A 22,336-nucleotide genomic window follows, 5' to 3' on the forward strand; every position below is an offset into this window, starting at 1 on the left:
CAGCAACAAAACTTGTAAATTGTTTCCATGGCAACCATACTGGTGATCGCAGGACCTTGAATGAAAAGATTTCTCAAAAGGGAGCCCCGGTGCACTGCTGGTGGGATGCCGACTGGGGCAGCCACTGTGGAAAACACTGTGGAGGTTCCTCAAAAAATTAAAAATGGAGCTGCCTTTTAACGCAGTGGTCCCACTTCTAGGAATATATCCTAAGAATCCTGTGACACTCATCAGAAAGAATATATGTTCCCCTATATTCAGAGCAGCACAAATTTACCATAGCTAAGATCTGGAAACAGCCCAAGTGCCCATCAGTAGGTGAGCGGATAAAAAAGCTGTGGGACATTTACCCATGGAATACTACGCAGCTGTGAAAAAGAAAAAAATCTCTTACCCTTTGAGACAGCATGGAGGGGCCTGGAGAGTGTTATGCTGAGGGAAATAAGCCAGGCAGAGAAAGACAAACATCACACGATCTCACTCATATGTGGAATCTAAAGAACAAAATAAACTGATGAACAAAATGGATCCAGTTACATAGAAGCAGGGAACAGACTGAGGGATCTCAGAGGGCAGGTGGGGGTGGAGGGGTGGGGAGAGATTAATCAAAGAACTTATATGCCTATATGCACAACCCATGGACACACACAATAGTGTGGTGAAGGCCTGGGGAAGCGGGGGCGGGGTGGAGGGGGTCAATGGGGGAAAAGGGGGGACATCTGTAATACTTTCAACAATAAAGATAAATTTTAGAAAATAATCATATAAGCCAAACCATCATTCTGTAAGTCATAAAGAAATGATTTTAACTTCATGTATCTTGATCAAGCACTTTAGGATTTTTTAAAAAAACAAAACATCAAAACCCTGTCTAGAAAAAATTTCAAATTCTGTTCTCATTTCTTCACAAAGCCTCTTTTAAAAAGGGTGATTCAAGGCCCAGGCTTTCAGGAAGTTGACAAATTCTACAATACCATAGGCCTAGCAAAGGAAGGACAGAGACGATAAGGTTTCTGGTGCCAATGTACAAGATGCCAATTTAGCTTTGCTCCTGCTGTATACGGAGATTGGGCTTGCTGTAGAGCGAATGTTTGGGTCTCTCCAAAAGTCCTGTGTTGAAGTCTAATCTCTGGTGTGATGGTGTTTGGAAGTGGGATCACTGGGAGGTGACTGGTCATGAGAACAGAGCCCTCATGCATGGAATCCGTGCTCTTATAAATACTTAAAAACTCTGAGAACGTCCTTGGCCCTTCCACCAGGTGAGGGCACAGCCAGATGGCGAACCTCACCAGAAGCAGAATCTGCTGGTGCCTTGGTCTTGCCCTTCCCAGGCTCTGGAACTGTGAGAAATAAATGTCATTTATAAGCCACCCGGTCTGTGATGCTAAGGAATACAGTAGATGTACAGTCAAGCCCTGGGTACTTCAACTGTATAAAAGACCACTGCAGTCCCCCTTGCCTGTGGTTTCACCTTCTGTGGTTTCAGTCACCTGCAGCCAACCTCAGCCTTAACATACAAAAGGGAGAATATTAGAAGTGAAAAATTCCTAAGTTTTATTTTTTTCCTTTACATTTATTGTGTTTACAGGTCTCAGGTACGCAATTCTACAACAGATCGTCTATACATTCTATCGTGCGTTCACCGCCCCAAGTCTCCATCCATCAGCAAAATATTCATGTGGAGAAAAAGGGACATCTGTAATATTTTAAAAATAAAATTTAAGAAAATAAAAAATTGCAAGCTGTTCCGAGTAGCATGTTGAAAGCCCATGCAGTCCCGCTCCTTCCCTCCTGGGATGTGACTCGTCTCCTTGACACTGTATATGCTCCTCGCTCATTAGTCACTTAGTAGCTACCTCGGCTATCAGCTCAGTTATCAGAAAGGCCACATCCACACAAATTTTATTACGCTGTATTGTTATGATGATTCTATTTTATTGTTAGTTATTGTTGTTAATCTCTTGCTGTGCCTAATTTGTCAGTTAAACTTTATCATCTGTATAGGAAAACACCTAGTAGACACAGGGTTCAGTGCTACCTGTGGTTTCAGGCATCCACTGGGGTCTTGAATGTATCCCCCACAGATAAGGGGGGGGCCTATTCTACCAAGATTTTTGTCCCTATTGAACTTTTGCTTGGCTAATAACTTTCATTTTAAGACATCAACGACATTTGAGTTTTTAAAAGGAGCTCACAAAACAGGAATTCTTTCATGGCATTAGTATGCATATAACATACATACTAGATGCAGTGTACACTGAGAAATATGTCCAGTTGCAGTTCTTGCTGGAGGCAAATACTTTCGATGCCTATTTCATCATGCCCCATTTCAAAATATGAGGAAAAACCCATCAATTATGGAGTCAATGGATTTGACAGAAATGCCGCCTGTATTTTCTTTGTTTTCTCTAAGTCACAATCCAGTTCAGCCTTTTCCAGAGCACCAAATCCCTCAAAGTATATGTGGCTTCTTTGGGCTGGCAAAGTGACAAGCAATCTTATAGGAAAATACTAGAAAAGCTTTTGTGTTGAGGCAAATTCAAGTCTTGGTTATTTCCCTGTCTTTTCAAATTGAGCTAGCTTTTGAAAATCTACACTGTTGGCTTCAAGTTTCCATTGACAACATCTTCGACACGTAGGCAGCATTATGGCTTTGTGTCACATCACATTCAGCAGTGAAAGTAAAACCAAAGTATATCTGAAGTATTTTAATGCATTATTTTAATATTTTTGCATTTCCCAACTGAAGCCTGGGCAGATATAAGCAATGATCCATCTTTTTTTTTTTAAACTAAGTTTTCTTTAATTTGAACCAACCTAAAATTCTAAGAAAAGTCAGAGCATTGTAATATTACCTGATAGTGACATTTCATTCCACCCCATGGTTAATTACATAATTTGGATACAATATTTCAACGCAATTTTCAAAATGCAGGAAAAAATGTACACATACACACACACACACACACACACGTAAGTGCACACTTCTATAGATACATCTATAGATACACATTTACATTTCATACTTCATCACACTGAATGAGATTATTTGGGTACAATTTTTTTCACACAATTTCTAAAGTAATGGGGAAAACATTGAAGTTATATAGATTAGGTATTTTACACATGATTATACATGCATATATGTGTACATATAGGTGTGCACACACGCTTTAACCCTGTTAACAGTGAACAATAACTGCTATACAGCTTACTAGCTCCTATGAGCAGGACTGTATAATTGAGACGACGGAGGGCGGGTGTTCCTATGAGGACATAGATTCATTACCTACATCAGAGTTATATTCAGTAGACTCTCTAAATTCAGAGGAGGAGGAATCCTTTCGATAAAAGTGTCATCAAAAATAAAGTACGTTTGCTCTGGCCCGTGTGGCTCAGTTGGTGGAACACCATCCAGTGCACCGAGAGGTCGCCGGTTCGATTCCTGGTCAGGGCACATTCCCAGGTTGTGGGTTCAATTCCCAGGCGGGATGCATACGGGAGGCAACCAATCGATGTTTCTCTCTCACATGGGTTTTTTTTTTTCTCTCTCTTAAAAAAAAACACCAAAAAACTTAAAAAAATGTCCAGATGTGCTCCTTTAGTTTTCATTGGTTAGAACTGTATCACATTAGGAGTGTGATAGTTTTGGTATTCTGTCATATCCAGCAATGAAAGGGAACCAATGTGTACTTAAAGATTGTTGTGCTTTCTTATTTTGGAAGTTTTCTGACTTAAGCTAGGTTCATTGTACGCAAAAGCAATCCTCCATGCTTATAATAGCTGGATGCACTTTCTTTTATTCCTAAAAAGAGAAGTAATTCTAGATGTCATAATGTGGCAATAATTAGGATCATATACTGATGGCGCTCGTTTAGCAGGCTATGCCACCTATATTACTCAGAATAGGCTAGGCCGATGTTGCAGGAACAAATAACCATGTCTTAATAGCTTATCACAGAAAATGTGTGTTTGTCATTTTCACAAAACCCAGTGTGGCCCTGACCAGGTAGCTCAGTTGTTTGGAGCGTCGTCCCAGTATGCCAAGGTTGCGGGTTCGGTCCCCATCCCTGGTCAGGGCACATGCAGGAATCAGTGTGTATGAGTGGAATAACGGATAGGTGGGTCTCTCTCTCTCTCTCTGAATCAATTAAAAAGAATCCAGTGTGGGTTGGGGCAACTCTCCAGGACAGGTTTCCTTTGGATCATGGTGATTCCTACAATAATTAGACTAGGCTCCTGCAATAATTTGACTCAACCATTTTTAAAAAATATATATCTTTATTGATTTCAGAGAGAGGAAGGGAGAGGGAGGGAGAGAGAGAGAGAGAGAGAGAGAGAAGCATCCATAATGAGAGAGTCATTGATCGGCTGCCTCCTGCACGCCCCCTGCTGGGGATCGAGCCTGCAACCTGGGCCTGTGCCCTGCCCGGGAATCAAACCGCGATCTCCTGGATCCTAGGTCCATGCTCAACCACTGAGCCACACCCGGCCTAGCTGACTCAACCATTTTAACAGAGGGTTTGACAATTGTCAAAGACAAGAAGTAAGCGCTGCGATTGTGCACTATGGTATAAGTGTTTCAGCCCAGCAGTAACACATCCCATATCTGCCCTGACCACAAAGAGGTGCATGACTCCACTGCTTGAGGGAGCTGAGATGTAGAGTTTTACAATTCCTCAGAGGAGAACAGGACTGGCTATTGGTGAGCAGCAATAATGCCTACTGCACCACTGCAAACTCTCTTAGAATGAAGTAATACCTTAATAATATTCTTCAAAGAAGCAGGAAGGAAGCCCAAAGACACCATAGGTATTTTGACTCTTGATTACTTTAGTTAAAGACTCTTGATTTACTTTCTAACAGGTATAAATCCAACTTGCACTCAACCCAATCCAGCAGGAAGCAAAATCGTTTAATGGCTTTAACATGAGTTTTGTGTTCAGTTCTCAACAGCACCACTTACTAACCGTGAGTGTGAGTTCTTGGATGAATGGATGGGTGGGTGGGTGGATGGATGGATGGGTGGGAGGATGGATGGGTGGGTGGATGGACGGGTGGGTGGGTGGATGGATGGATGGGTGGGAGGATGGATGGGTGGGTGGATGGATGGGTGGGTGGATGGATGGGTGGGTGGATGGATGGATGGATGGATGGATGGATGGGTGGATGGGTGGATGGGTGGGTGGATGGATGGATGGATGGATGGATGGATGGATGGGTGGATGGGTGGATGGGTGGATGGGTGGGTGGATGGGTGGGTGGATGGGTGGGTGGGTGGGTGGGTGGATGGGTGGATGGATGGATGACTTCACATCTTTGGCTGCTGACTTTCTCATCCTTGGGAGAGTGTAATGCTCAGTGCCCATGGTAGTTCTGAAGGGTTAATGAGATAATGTGGAAAAGGGACCAGCGCTGTATGGGGGACACCAGGCCCTTAGCAAACACTAGCTCTCTTCTTTGTCGCCTCTTCCCTTCACCTTTCCATTTTGTGGGAACAAAATGAACTCTGCGAATACAGTCTGCGTCTCAGCTGTCGCTGGCGTGTGACCTTGGGAAAATGCCGTAACCCTTTCTGGGCTTCCGTGTCCTTGTCTGTAAAATAAGGGTCAATACAGTCGCCACCTCATAGGATTTTTAGGAGTATTAAATTATGTAACGTGCATAGAATTTTTAACAGATTTCTCAATGACCGTGGGCAATTTTATCATCATCATGATCGTCACTAACAATGCAACGTGTTCGCACTTTCACATCAGAAATTTACCGAGGCGCCACTGTATAACCTATGGGCCAGCAGAGTCAGCACAACTTAAGAGCTGGTGAAAAATGAAGACTCTTGGACCCTGTTCCAAACTTACAGAATCAGAATCTATAGTTTAAAAAGATTCCCAGGTGATCACTATACACACTGAAGATTGAGAAGCCCTGCCCTAATGTAGGGTGTCCCCCAAAATGTATACACACATTTTGAATGATGATAAAGGCGGTGTCTATTAAAATACATCCCATTTTCAAAACTGAGCCAGCAGCTGTTACCATGTGTCTACATTTTGGGGGGACCCCCTGTATATACGTAGGATGACACTTTTCATGCGACATACATATTATCAAAGTGACGACAAACCAGACATCCAAGAAGATAACACAATGTTTTGGATAGGGCACTAGATTGCCAGTCAATAAATTAACGTTTACATTCTAACTCTTCTACGGACAAGCTCGTTGGCCTTATGTAAATCATGTAATTCATTTAAGCCCTTTTCCTCATTTACAAAATGAAAGAGTTAAGCTCTACCTATGGTTCTTAACCAGGAAGACACATCGGAATTAACAGAGGGAGCTGCTGCGAAATTCCTGACAAGCCTGGGACACACAAAGATACTGGCTTATTAGGTCTGTCATGGCATAAAGCTAGGGCCTGCCATCTTCCTACGACGGTCCCCAGAGGTGGGAGGAGTGATCCCCTGGAGAGGGTGAGGCAGGAAAGTCCAACAGGGAGCAAAGGCCTCAAGCTCTACCCCTCCCCTTTTCTGTCCTGGCTGGAACATCTCAGGCTTGACTTCACTGACCCCCTGTTCCCTGGCTTCCCTCTTCCCAATTTCCTGCAGTTGACACCAAAACCAGCCTCAGCCAGATTCAGCAGCCGTGTTGACCTAAAAGTGAGCAACAGGCCCGTTGTAATATCTTTATAATAAATTTGCATTGCAGTTTCTAGACCATCCTGCCCTCTGATTGCCATGACAGTTCTAGGAGGGCCAAAAAGGAAACTGCTGCCCTGACCGGGTAGCTCAGGTGGATAGAGCATCGTCCCCACACGCCAAGGTTGTGGGTTCAATTCCTGGTCAGGGCACATACAAGAATCAACCAATGAGTGCATCAATGAGTGGGATAACAAATCAGTTTCTCTCTGTCAAAAATCTATTTTTTAGAAAGAAAGAAATTGCTATCTGGAGAGGAGGGGCAAAGATGAGTGGCGTGGGCAGTCACCCCACCAGCCTCAGAAGCTGAGGACCACCCTCCCACCGGCCCACGTTTAATAAAATCTTTCCACCCAGCCCCCATCGGGGGGGGGGCGTCTCATTCTCTGAGGTCGGCCACTCTCACTTCTTGAGTGTGCACTTTCACTTTAATAAATCTAAATTTATTAAAATAAATTTTTTATTTTATTGCTAAAATCTTTGGCTCACTCCCAAATCCTTTCTTGTGCGGTGACAAGAACCTGGCCCCCAATATCAGTATCAGGTAGAGGTCTCCCTGGCCTCTCTGGGTGCCGCCTGGCATCAAGGGGACACCTGTAAGGTTGCCTCAGAATAGAGCAGAGTGGGAACCTGGAAACCAACATGAAGAAGGCAACAGACATGAACAGGGCTCTGTGCAAGGCCAAGATCCCCTCACTAGGGCAGGCTGGAGATCTACTATGACCAGTGTTCTTGTGGGAATAAAAGAAATCTTGTGGGGCAGGTGCTTAGCCTAGAGCCTGGCACGGAAAAGACTCTCCACAAATGTCCCTCTCTTTCCTATTTCCCTCCTTAAGGAAGCCCCCAATTCATTTCAGAGGGAACTAACTGATTTCCAAATGGCACATGCCACCCCAACTTCTGGGTGCAACAAACTGGATATCCTTTAAAAAAAATGTAGTAAGTAATTTTGACAATTAAAACAACAATGAACACAATGTCTCACTTTATTAAGCAATAAAGTTTTGATGTTGTAATACCCATGAAAATGTGGGGATTCCTTTATCAAAACGTAATAAGGGGGGAAGGGGGGACATCTATAATACTTCCAACAATAAAGATTAAAAAAAAAAAAAAAGAAGAACTTCAAGACAATGATAGCAGAGCGTCACACCAAGTGTGGGTCTCTGCACACTGGGCCCTGTGTCAATGCACAGGCCACACGCTCTGCAAGGTCAAAGGAACCCTGGACTTGAAGTCTGAAGGCCCACAAAAAATATGCTAGGTTGGCAACTTATTCACTGGTTGATGTGAGTCCAATCACCTTATTTCTCTGTGCCTTAATTTCCTCACCTGTAAAAGCAGCTTTGATATTCTGTGACTCTGTGGCACGCCTTGAAGTCTCCTCGAAGGTCTGTTGCTGAAATTTTCATTCTGTTGAATACATTTTTAAATGATATTGGGCCTATGAAACAAACTCATTCAGGATTTTGTTTCCCACTCTGACCTGTCTTTTATATAATGTTTGCTACTCACCACAGAAGCAAGGCAATATAGGGCTAACATAACTAATAAAAAATGTATCTTTTCCAATATCTGAGTGCAAAGAGTTCAGATTTTCAGGTAATAGTAATAGGGGTTATTTTGCAGGTCCGAGCCCTCTACTAGGAGAATGGGACAGATTGGCATGGAAACACAGTAGAGTTAAACACCGAGGTCTGATCATAATATGCATGTATTATCTGGGCTCATCTCAATTATCTGAAATAGTTGGTCTTACTAATAGCTCCGTTCCCATTACACTCAGTTCTCTATAGACTAAAAGAGTGACTGCTTCAAAAATACAAGGCTATGTGAATGTTCAGCCGCCTTCTCATTATCAAAGACCTTCACTCCATAGACTCATGAAAGGAGAATTTGGAAAAGCACCAGTGAGACACGAACTTAGCACGTGCGACCAAGATGAACTCAAAATTACTAGAAAGGAGACAGGAAAGGAATAAATTAATCCATACCCCCTGCAAGGGATTAAAAAAAATGAGCAAAACGCTTGATTAAAAAAAAAAAAAAATCTCCAAGTCAAAAAGACTATTTGAACAAAAGCAGCACTTGAACAAGATGAAACAGAATACCCCAGGCAGAACAGAAATGGTATCCACTGGAAAGCTGACGCTCCCCAAAGAAGGAAACTCCCCTGAAATTCAGAACAAAGATAAAGGCCTAAAGAATCAAAGTGCACATTAAGAATATTAGATTCTACTAAGCGAACGAAGGCCTTGATTCATAAACAAGCACAGTAAGGAGGCTCTCCACCAAGGATTGTGTTCTGCTTGCAAATGCAGGCAGTGAGCGCACATGGCCATGCGGACGCCAGCACCTTGCTATGGTGCTGTCCTTGGTGCTCCTGGCATGGGACCATATGGTAAATGAAATGGCCTCACAGCGGGGTTGCTATGGACTGAAATGGGCCCCATCCGGCCATATATTGAAGCCCTAATCCCCACCGTGATGGTCTTTGGAGGTTGTTGGGTTTAGATGAGATTATGAGGATGGAGCCCCCATAAATGGCTTAAAATACCAGACTTCTCTATCTCTGCAGTGTGAGGACGCAGCAAGGAGGTGCCCTGGGCGAGCTGGAAGTGACCTCTCACCAAAGCCCCATAGTCCTGGCGCCCTGATGGTGGACTTCCCAGCCTCCCCAAACTGAGGAAATAAATGTTTGTAGTATTTGTTACAGGAGCCTGACTTGATGAAGGTAGGGCTTCTTTTCATATTCTCAGATATAACATCCACCCTCCACCCTCTGAAATCAGGGGACATGAAGACGGAGTGAACTTAAGCTGCTTTGTGTGGCTTTTTTAAGTTTTGCTGAATAACATTACTTTTTATGTTTGCTTCAATTTATCAGGTGTTTATTGACCACCTAGTATTGTTGCTGGTCAAAGCAATGAGTTCTTTTGTGAGGTGGCGAGAAGTGAATTTCAAAGGCACACCTGTGGAGCAGTTTCAATGTGAGTTAAGGGGAATTAATACACACACAGGGACATGGAGGGTGGGCAGGCTCTAAAGCACTGCCACAAGGCTCCTGCGAATCACATATCTTCTCGGTTCAGGAAAAGAACAAAGACTCATTCAAACTCTCCAACCCAAATTTCTCACTTTCCCGGGCCTGGATCAGGCCCTCCTGCCAGCAAATTCTGCTGGGGTTTCACGCCCTTTTATCCGATCTGATTACCTTTCTGATGGTTCCCAGGCTAGGCCCTGCCCCTCTGTTTCATCACCCTGACTCCCATTTCGTAAGCCCCCAAGATCCATTACATCATCTGGCTCCTGTTGCCCACGTGCCTAGCAGAGGAATTTCCTCCCCTCCCTCTGGCTCTGGGCTTTTAGCACCCCCGGGGAGATTTTCCCATTCGGTCCCAGGATTAAACCTCCCAAGGGGCAGTTCCCCGGAGTGTGTGAATGAGCCTGTTTACCAGTACACTAGATGGAATGCTGTCCTGCTTGCTACCTGCTCAGCTTCCCCAGTTTGTTAAGATTTAGGTCCCTTTTGCTTCCTTCCTTATATTGATAACTAGCTGTCCTCCTTACAGCAATAACTAGCTACCCACGATGACACTCTCTGCCCTGTTGTGGGCTAGGCATGGAGGGTAAAGGATAAGGCACGGTCCCTATCTTAAAGTACCACAAAATCCAGTAGACATGATAGAAAACCAGGCGACAGGAATACACAGTACAAATGGAGAGGGAGAGGGAGAATGCCGGTGACAGAGGATGACTCTTGGCCCTCAGCTGGGCCAGAAGGCGTTTCCTTACGCTGTTAACAGCTTCCAAAACCTCTTCGCCTCCTGGCCACACACTCTTTTTTTTTCCCTTCCCATAATATTGTCTTTACTGGGTAAAGATACCGCCTACGTGGACAGGATAGGCTATAAACCGAACAAAACAAGCCTCTCCCAAACCACCCGTGCCTCAGATGGGGAAACAGAAACACTCTTATCACCATTCACTGATGGCCTTCAGCGGACAAGGCCGACTTCAAGCAACATGGCCCGGCTGGAGGGCCTCGCTTCGGGTTCCTCCCTGCTCTTCTTTCCAGAACCCAGCCCTGCAGCCTCTCGGTGCCAACCTGGGCCTCTCAGGACCCAGGATCCCTCCCTAAGAGCAGCCTTTAATTCCCCATCCTGCTCTGTTTTCAAAGGGACGATTTGTTGGAGACTATTATAATAACAATGGTTTACTAAGCATCGAGTTCCATGCATAACATTTGCATAGAATATCTCATTTAATTTTCACAATCCTGGGAAAATACTTTCTTCTTCATTTTACGGAGGAGGTAACTGAGGCTCAGGGAAGCCAATTCAGCCCATATTCCATAGCTTCTGCGTGGAAGAACGGGCCTCCAACCCAGATCCAAATTCAAAGTCCTGTCCTTAAACCTAAGCTATGCTGAGTCTATAAACAAATTCTTGTCATTTGTTAAGAGTCAAGGAAATTGGTATCCTCCCCCCAGGATGTCTGGATTTCTAAAGACAGCATCGGAGAATGCAAACCATTCATCGCAAAGGAGTGATTCTCTAATGGTGGGATTGCTCGCCCTAAAGTGAACCAGGTAGGCCCTATGGGGTTTTTCACTGTCCTTCTAAAATCACACTGGCTGGGGAGGCAATTTCTCTACCTGTGTAGAGGCTGATGTCCAGTTCTTTAACCTGTCACACCTTTCACACGACATCCACAGCTACTGGAATGATGTAGTGGTTATTTAATTCTTCCTCTCTCTCCCCCCCTCTTTCTTTCTCTCTCTTTCTTCTCTCTCTCTCTTCCTTTCCCTTCCTTCCTCCCTTCCTTCCTTCCTTCCTTCCTTCCTTCCTTCCTTCCTTCCTTCCTTCCTTCCTTCCTTCCTTCCTTCCTTCCTTCCTCCGTATTTAGTTCTTTCTTTCCCTCCCTCCCTCCCTTCTTTCCTCCCCTTTTCTTTCATTCATTCACTTAGAAAGCCCTACACTGTGCTAGGCACTGCAATGCAATGGTGAACAAGAATGACAGTCTTTGCCCACGGGGTCATAGAATGATTACACACGATGAATACTGAAGTCTAAGATATTACTTGGGACATACAGCAATAGATATTTCTGTCCACATATATGTCACAGGTGAGGGTATTCGTATAGCCTGGATTTAAGTCACACTGAAAATATGCTTAGTTTTCATGTGAAGAGATTAATGATAAAAACCTACAAGGAAGTAGGATGAATTTGAAAGCATCCTTCTGTAATTAATTACTCTTCGAGTGAGCGACTTTGGAGAATGTTCACATCAATGTGGTGTATTGAGTTCTGTGAATTTGGAAAGGGAAATTGACTGGATTGTGCTAGAAAAAGAAGGGCAGTGCTTTTTTATCCATGTTTGTATGGATTTGAGAGAGAGAGGAAGGAAGACGGAGAAAGAGAGAGAGAAACATCAATGTGAAAGAGAAACATTGATCTGTCGCCTCCCATATGCATCCCAATCGGGGGATCAAACCCACAACCTGGGCGTGTGTCCTGACTGGGACTCGAACCTGCCACCTTTCAGTGTCAGCCGGCCAGGGCTCCCCACTTGATGAACTCTAGCATCCATGTCTCTTTATTTAAAGATGAGCCAAAGGACAGGTTTTGTTCCCCAAGATATTCAGCATTTAAATAGATCAATCTCACTGAAAACCATTGAAATTCAAAGATATTAAATGTTAAAGCAAGGCTACTGCTGAGCAACGCATTAAGACCCCTTTTCTGACATATCACTGTTCGTAGGTGCCTTTGCAGGAGACTCCTTCATTCTGCCCATTGAACAATCCTTTCCTTGCTCTGTGCTTTTGAAAGTGCACTGACATTTGCCCTTCCTATTTCTATAAGCAGTGTCATAAACCTTAATTTCAATCACAAGCTTCAGCAGCTCAGAAAATTTGTAACCCCTCCATTCTTCTTGTGATGAAAAGAAATATATTTTTTCAAGCATGGAAAGGGGTAATGAGGTAAAGATTGAGTGTTTGTGACTATGAGTGGTTTCCGCGGTTAATCAACTTAAGTCTTTTTAAAAAGTGTTTTTGGCTATATGTTGCAGGTATAATTGATGTTGATATACAGCATGTTTTTGAGTTTCTGTTAATTTTAGATAAAATGTTATCGTTGGTTAATTAGCATGAACGAAATACAAGTGCTGTTTACTCATTTAACCATAATTCATATTAATTTCAAGCATAAGGACATTTTTGCTTTATTTAAGTACAAGGTGTCCCCCAAATGTATACACACTTTGAATAATTATAAAAGCAGTGCTTATTAAAATACATTTCATTTTCAAAATGTAATAGAATCTACAGACATCGTGTCTACACGTTTCGGGGGGACACCCTGTATTATAAATGGATAATTCTTTCATCAATGTTCATTATCTTTCGTACCATTTGTTTTTGTTTTTCAGTACAAATGGAAAAATATATTTAAGGGATAAACAAACTGAAAGTTCAACACCCTTTGCGTTCGTTTTCTATGGCTGCTGTCCCAAATGACTACAAACTTGATAACTCAGAACAACAAGCATTTGTTCTCTTCTGTTTAGGGAAAGGAGACTCGGGGAAAGAGTTTCACTGGGTCTAAATTAAGGTGTTGGCAGCCCCGTGCTCCGTCCACAGGCCCAGAGGGAAGGGGGGAGGGCGGGCAGAGATTAAGCGAAGACTTTGTATGCATATATGCATAGCCTGTGGGCACAGACAATAGGCCTGGGCGGAGGGGCGGGGGAGGGGCGGGGGTCACTGGGAGAAAAAGGGGGACATCTGTAATACTTCCAACAATAACGATAAATTTTTTAAAAACAAAGAAAAAAGAAAACCCATTACTAGCTTCTTCCAGCTTCTGGTGGCTTACTGTACCCCTTGCCTGTGACTGTATCAGCCCAATCTCTCCCTCCACGGCCACACTGCCTTCTCGTGTATGTATCAAATTCTCCTCTGCCTCCTCTTGTAAGGATATGGCTGATTACATTTAGGGTTTACCCAAATAATTCAGGATAGTCTCACCTCAAGATTCTTGATCACATCTGAAAAGTCCTTTTGCTCTGAAAAGAAATGTAAAATTATATTTTGACTGCAGCGAGATAAACATGAATATTTTATACGTTCATTGTTATTATTAATGTAGAGGCAATATTAGCATATTCATTTTTTCTTCTGATGTTAAAAGAAATTAAAATGAAAACATTTTTGTGGGCCCCTAAAAATGTACGGGCCCTAGGCACTATGCCTAATGGAAAAGTCAGCCCTGCATATAGAAAATACAGAAGGTCTCTGGATCTCAGCAGCTGATAAAATTTTAAAAGTACACAAGCTCAGGAAAGAATTCTAATATATACATAGGTTTCTTAATTGCACTTGGGTTTTCAAAAGTCACAGGATTTCTGCTTCAGTTTAGATAAGTGTTCCATTTTTGAAGCTTTATCATTATTATTTTTAAAAAATATATCTTTATTGATTTCAGAGAGAGGAAGGGAGAGGGGGAGAGAGAAAGAAGCATCAATGATGAGAGAGTCATTGATCGGCCGCCTCCTGCACGCCCCCTGCTGGGGATCGAGCCCACAACCCGGGCCTGTGCCCTGCCCGGGAATCGAACCCTGATCGCCTGGATCCTAGGTCGATGCTCAACCGCTGAGCCACGCCGGCTGGGCATCTATCATTTTTATCGTGTAATCTTTGAAAAGGGAAAAACAAAATGTTTTTAAGGAGGTCTATTTCTTCCATACCTCATTGATAGAAAAATAATGGGCAAGATCTTTTAAAATATGATAAAACTGGTTTTCTTTTATATCATCTCACTGCAGATTGTACGTGTAACAATCAATACACAGCCCATTGCGTATGTTTCTTTTTTAATTTTTAAAGGTTGGGTGTAAGAGAAAAGAAGCACTGATAACATTAAACTAAATCGCAGAGCTTCAATGTGACCTGGTTGGATGTCACCCAATTTATACCTTGTCCAAATTACATTTTGCAGCAATAACATTGTTCTACTGTCAAATGGTTCATAATTGTTAACACAGTTCATTTGTGGTTTGCCGAACTGCATTTCCTTTGGCAATACCAGGAGAGTGAGAAACCATACACATTTTTATTTTTAGTGTTACAAAAGATTATGTTAATCAAAGAAATCACAAATTGGTTATCTAACAGCAAATCAAAGTATGTTTTTTCTTCCTTAGTAGGAAATGCTAACATTGTTAGGCACTGCTTTTTAACTAAGAAATCAACCATACATTTTCTAACATGTAAACTTGGTTTCACAAACTCGGTTCATTAGTTTATTTTGTTATTTTATTTATTTTCTATTTTTAATCCTCACCTGAGGATATTTTTTCCATTGCTTCTCAGAGAGAGTGGGAGGGAGAGAGAGTAAGAGAGAAACATCGATGTGAGACACATGGATTGGTTGCGTCCCGCACGCGCCTGGACCAGGGCAGAGGACCGAGCCTGCAACCCAGGTACATGCCCTTGGCCAGAATCAAACCCAGAACCCTTCAGTCCGAGGGCCGATGCTCTAACCACTGAGCCAAACTGGCTAGGGCAGTTCATTAGTTTTAATAAACTCTTCTTATATACATGATAGAACAGATGATGTTTTATATTACATTTTATTACCTCCAGGACAGTTTTAGCTATACCTAAATTAAATGTGCTATGGCTGTACCTAGTCACTGTTTTCTTAGGGAGAACAGAATGAGTAATTATATATAATAAGACAGATTAATATATTTTAAAATGTATTTATTAAAGAATATTTCTATGTTTATTTGCAAATTGAATTAAATATTTTGTTCTATTATATAGTTTACAATATTCTCAATCTCACAGTTATGAAATCACAGTAATAATGAGAGTTAATATTTTGGCTTTACTTGTATTATCTCATTCATTCTTCATAATAAAATATTGAGAGATTCTATTATTATTCCATTATAGAGGTGAGAACACCAAGGCACAGAACAATGAAATAATTAGTCTGAGATCACAGAGCGAGAAAGTAATGAAGCTGAGATTTTAACCATAGGCAGGTCCGTCTGGCTATAGAACCTACACAATTAACCACCATATTATACTGTCTATACATAGACTAGCTTTCCATGTTTGTATAATATTTTAACATTCTGCTTTTTTGCGGGAAATGTCAATGATCATAAAAAATTTACGATTGCAAAGTAGCAACTCAATTCAATTAATAAGACACGTGCATGCCACGAATCGCATGCAGAATCCACTCAGAAAGTTAACTAGAGTTTGCATTGGATAGTGTGTGACCAGTTCAGTGGACTGAAGACTGAGGCTAAAGATGTCAAAGTTTGTTTTTTTTAAAAATCCTCACCAGAGAATGTTTTTTCCATTGCTTTTCAGAGAGAGTGGAAGGGAGAGAGACAGAGAGAAACATCGATGGGAGAGAGACACATCGATTGGTTGCCTCCTGACCTCGCCCCAACTTGGGGGTCGGGATTCAAGCCTGCAACCGAGGTACGTACCCTTGGCTGGAATCGCACCCTGGACCCTTCAGTTCTTGGGCCGACGCTCTAACCACTGAGCAAAATCAGCTAGGGTACCATTTATTATTTGTAGTATTTATAACAATAAAACATCAGGTTTCTGGATTCCCAGCTGAATGCCTATCATGCATTTATTTCTTGTTAAAATATCAAAATTATTAATGCAAAAGTGATATTAAAATATATTAACATAAAGCTAGTTGAAGTCTGCTTACAAAGTAATTCTTTCAACTGTAATTAAAATATCATACAGAATGAAAACACTAAGAAAAGACCATAATGCTTTAAATCAAATAAATTTGTGAGTACTTGTTATTTAAAGGAAGTTGTTAAAGGGTATATTTTCTAAATAACTTCAGAAACAAAGAGTACAAAACTATTAGGGCTCCTGTTCCATTTTTCTAATAAGAAGAAAGCAGACAACCCTTTCTATATGGAAAAAATGTAGTCATAATTTTTTTGTTCCTTTCTGTATTCCTGGGAAAACATTTTCAAACCCAACACATAGGCCCTCTTGCTTCCCTCCTTTCCTGCCCCACCAGATGATACTGCCCTCTAGGGATGGGTGTTTCCTTCGCAATGAATCATTGCTGCAGCGTCCAGTGTAGCCAAGAGTGTGACCAGAGGCAGGGGAGTTGATACCACCTTCTAATTGTAGAGTATTTTCCTCCTCTTTCCTCTTTTCCCTCTTTCTACCTTACTACTGTAGCAAGTTTATTGAAACTTATATAAAAAAATTTAGCTGCATATTATGAAAGAGGGCAGTAAGATAAATGAGCCTTTTGGTCAAAGTTCTCATGGTCTAGAGTTACAAGAGGCAAAAGTCTGATGTCTTAGAGCTGCAGAACTTCTCTGGGGTGAATGTAATTGTAAAACATAATTCAGGGTGACCTAGTGAGTGGTCTCATCAAAATAAACAAAGTAAGAATTTAAAAAGGGTTAGATTAAAGTGTTATTTCTGTTCGAACTTTCTGGAATGTCCAAAGAATTTTCTTCCTAAAAAGCTTACTTCATAAGCATAAACTTCAAATCTTAAATTTTTAAAGTACATCTACACATAGGTTATAAAGAAGAAAAAAAGGGGTATCTGTCTGAGAGCAGGGGGAACCAGTATTGTTTCGACCATGTATTCCTATGTCACAGTACCTTTGCCAACTGGGAGTAGTGATTATTTTTGCAATGAGAGCAGCTAAATGAAAAAAAAACCTTAACTCTAGTGAGCTGAACTTGCAAACCTGAAGTTATGCAGTCATCGCAAACATCATGTGTGTCAATGCAACAGTTGCAATGTGAAACATGATCTAGTTTAAGTCATAATTAATCGGCAATGGGCAATGGTTCAAAAATGTAATGTTTCCATTTGAAAGATGTTAAAATTCATTACTCTATTAGCTTCATGTTTTTAAAACTTTTTGGACACTGGGTTTAGGCCCAGAGGAATTTCGAAAATCAAAATTGACAGTACATATTTAACTATCCAAACCACTCAGCAATTATGCTTAGCTGCTCTATTCTCATGCAATAACTCCGCAATCTAGGAACTTCTGTGCATATTGAGATTCCTATGGAAGTTATAGAATTAATGAAATTGCGTTTTCAATTTCCCTAGGCTCAACCTAGACATTAAGAATATAAATGTAAATTAACAGAGAAGAACTAGCAGCCATGAATACTAACACTCAAAGCTCATTCATTTTCATTTAAATTTTACGGAGACATCAGGGAAACAATTTCTCCTCCTTTCCTCCAAAGAAATTATATTAATAATTTTGGCAGTCTTCCTGTGAAGGAACAATGTGTAACATCTTTACATTACTTAGAAAACAGGCATATTGAAAACTAACAGCTGATTCGTGATGTTTGCTTTGCTTGTGGGACAGTTTTAGAGACGGTACCTAAATAGGCTACTCCTGAGTTTTAGGAGATTCTGAGGTTCAAAATTATGAATTGAAAATACTTACTAACCAATAGCCTCTAGTACTATCAGGTATAACAAATGGAAGCATAATGTAAATGGTTCAAACAACAACCTTGTATAATGATATAACTAGCAGCTTCCCCCCCCATCTTTCTAGAAGATTCTGCCATGACCAGAGGGTTGTGGGTAAATTGTGAGCTGTTTACTGTTTGGTTTACCTGACCTTTGGTAAAGGAAGGAGTCTCCCACAGGTGGAAGGACAGTTCCAAGTAGTTAGGAGCTTCTGGTCAATCCCCGCTCAGAGCAAAAGTGAAAACTATCCAGTGGATAACTTCCCTCCAAGGTTGTTTATTTGAAATATGTATTTATTCAATTAGGTAAGGTTGAGTAAGACAATGAGAGCAAGAAGCTTACCTTACGTGTCCTACCTTTGGGCTCTTCATTTGAGATAAGAATTTAATCTTCTTCATCTGCCTCATGGGGTCTCCCCACATAATTTCTCTGTGAATTTCTCATATGCATTCTCTTCTCTGATGGAAGGTTATTCCTTTGTGTTGCAGATGATTTTCCTGTGGGAAATGCATTCTTAAATATTAATTGTCATATAATAACATAAATTCACAATTTTCCACAACATTTCTGATAGACAAGTAGGGTTATTATAAACAGATTCTGGGGAGTAGAAAGATCTTCTTGAAAGTTCCTATAGGTGAAAAATGTGACAAATATATCTTTTTATCCACAAAAAAAGTTTTTAAAAGAATGAAGAGGAATGAGAGAGGAAGGTAGATGCCTTGCTGGAGAGATGTCAAAACAATGTAAAACAGTGTTAATATAGTATGGTATTAGTTCAGGAAAGTCAGTCAAATCAGTGGAACAGAATTGAGAATTTTTTAAAAAGATGTATAAAGGAAGGTTAATTTGATTTATAATAAACTTTAGATTACTGAGAAAAGGTTTGGGGACAAGTAGCCCATCAAATGAAGAGAAAAAAATAGTTGGTACACTTAACAGAAGCCATTAACAAAAGTAAACTTTAGAGTTATGATTTTTGTAAACAATATATTGAAAATAATAGAAGAAAAGAATGGATAGTTTAAAAAATTGTGGCTGGGCCCGGGCTAGTGTGGCTCAGTTGGTTGAGCTTCGGTCCCATGCACCGAGAGGTCACTGGTTAGATTCCTGGTCAGGGCACATGCCAGGGTTGTGGGCTCCATCCCCAGTGAGGGGCCTGCAGGAGGCAGCCGATCAGTGTTTCTCTCTCTCTGTCTCTAAAATCAATAAAAACATTTTAAAAAGCTTCCAGCTCTTTAAAAAAACACACACACACAAAGTGTGGGTGGTAAAGTCATCCTAAGCAAAATACAAAACTCATACTCCATGAAAGAAAAAACTGACAGATTTGGCAACATCAAGTGAAATGAGAGAAGATATCAGCAACATATACAACAGACGAGTAATGGCTAAAATATATCAGAATTCCAACAAATCCATGAGAAAAAGAAAAATAATCCACTAGAAAAATGAGAAATTGACATAGGTACTTCACAAAAGAAATTAAAGATAATAACCATACGAAAAAAGTTCTACCTTACTGGCAATCTGGCAAATAATAAATATTAAAACATCAATGAGATATTTCTGCCCATCAAATTTAAATTGTTTGATGATGTACACTGTTGTTGAGTACAGGGAAAACTGACACTTTCATATACGCCTGCTTTTGAAGGGATATTTGGCAGCATACAGCTCAGTTGTTAATCTATCAAATCAACTCTGGGAATCTATTCTGAAGAAATTCTTATAGAAGTGTACAAAAATTTATAATGAAAAAAACATGAATTCAAGAATGTTTATTGCAGCATTATCTGTAAAAGGAAATAATTGGAAACTACTTGAGTGTTCATGAATAGAAAATAGTTAAATAAATTATAGTATCTCAAGTTATTCTCTCTACTCTTGGAGATGTTTAAATATTTCTGTAATTAAAAAATTACCAGTTAAGAAAAAAATTATAGTATCTCCACAAAATGGTACGTTATGCAGTTGTTTAAAAAGTCAGGTAGGTCTATAGGTACTGATATATCACCTTGCTATATTTTTAAATAGAAAAAGCAAGTTTCAGAATCCTGCATATAATGTGATCCAATTTAGGTAAGAAAAATGCGTATGAGCATATTTCTATACATAAATGTGTAGAAGTAGGGCTAAAGAAATGCATACCAAATTTTTGACAGAGTAAAAGTAGGGGCAAGACTAAAAACAGCTATAGCAAATGGTTAAAAGCATAGTCTCTGAGGTCACAAACTTAGTGGCTCTAGCTATGTGACTTTGGCAAGTTTCTTAACCTCTCTGTGCCTCAGTTTCTTTATCTACAAAGTGGTGGTGATAATATTGCTTACCTCAAAGACTTGCTGTGAGGGTTAAATGAGGCAATGCACGTAGAGCAGTTAAAATGAAGCCTGGAACATAGTATAAGTTTACTGTGTAAGAGTCGGATATTATTATATTCCTTAACTATTTTGCAATAAGAATGCATTCATGGATTTCGTATGTAACAAAGACAAAAAAAAGAAAACTAAAATGAGAATGTGACAGTGCTTCTGAATAAGAAAGAAGGGAAAAGAAAAAGTATTGCCTACACTGGAATTTTAACTATACCACGATCCAGTAGAACATTGAACTTACAATAATTCATATCTTAAATAGTACCTATAGAACAACAAAAAGCACAGCCACAATATTTTGCAGCTCCCAGTCTATTTCTCTTGTCCTGTGATTTTCTTTGAATAATACAGCACAGCAGAAGTAACACTGTGTATGTTCTGGAGCCTAGGCCTTTCCAGGCATTGTAGCTTCTACCATCTTGGGGTACTGCTCTGACACCAGCATCTAAGGCAGCTGGTGTTGCCCATTCAAGAATGAAAGACCATGTGGAGAAGAACAATTAAGGCATCTAGACAACACTCAGCACCTGTTGCTAAACATGTGAGCGAGGCTACTTTGTACCTTGCAGGCCAGCTAACCCTCCTGAATGCAACTGCACAAATGTGTCAAGGAAAAACCAGCAGAGCAAATGTGTAGTTAACAGACAGAATCATGAGAGATATAAATTGCTGTTGTTTTAAGCCACTACATTCTAGGGTCATTGGTTATGCAACAATAGTTAACTGATACAGAAGATAGGAGATCTCTTGGAGAGAGACCACATGGAGACAGAGGCCCAGATAACTCAGTTGTTCTAGCCACTCCAGCAGAGATACCAGACATGTAAGGTCATGTGGGATGGATCCAGCCCCAGGTGACCTGCCAATTAAATGTAGCTACTTGAGTGAGCCCAGACAAGATGAGCAGAAAAATTCCCATCTTACCCGCCATAATATGAAAAATGGTAAAATATTTTTTGTATGCAGCCGTAGATTATTGACACCGTATCCAAGAAGCCTAACTTACTAAATACATAGTATCTCTTTTAAATACAAGACTACCTCTTAGGCATGAACTAAGGATGGTGTTAAATCAAAGCATTAGATTTTAAAGCAAGTTTCCTATATGAAGTAGGAAGTGATACTTTGAATTAAATGTGATCAAATAACACATTTCTCTGAATTCTTCCCATTTTAATCCTTTGTTTTAAAAATAAAGTTGTTACATGCAAAACTTGTCCCCAGTTATCTCTGTACGGTCTATTATGTATAACCAAGATATACAGAAGGACATGTCCCTGCCCTCAAAGAAATAAAAGTACAATAGGAGAAACAGGCATCTAAATAAATAACTATAATACAAAGGACTGGGATAAGGGCCAAGAGAGGAAAAGTACTTTAGCATTTCAGAGGAAAGAGCATTTCAGGATGGAAGTTCAGGGAGGGCTTCTTGGAAAAGGGAGTAATGGATATGAATCTGATGAGTATGGAGAGAGAGCTAGAAATGGAGCAGGAAGGGCATCCCGGGCAGATGCAGAAGTGATCTAAACTAAAGGAATTTTAGGTTTTATTCATAACTATTTGAATGAAAGGATAGACTGCTCCACTGTTACCGTTTCTATTCGATGGCCTGTGGGATAGCCCATACTTCATACAGTTTCAACACAGAGCTGCAGTAGCCCGTGGCATCTAGAACTTCAACCATGGCGTCAGGTATCCTAGAAAACGGATGAACATCCTTTGTGGTGGTAGGT

This window comes from Miniopterus schreibersii (assembly GCF_964146895.1).
Source record: "Miniopterus schreibersii genome assembly, chromosome: X".
Classification (NCBI taxonomy): Eukaryota; Metazoa; Chordata; class Mammalia; order Chiroptera; family Miniopteridae; genus Miniopterus; species Miniopterus schreibersii.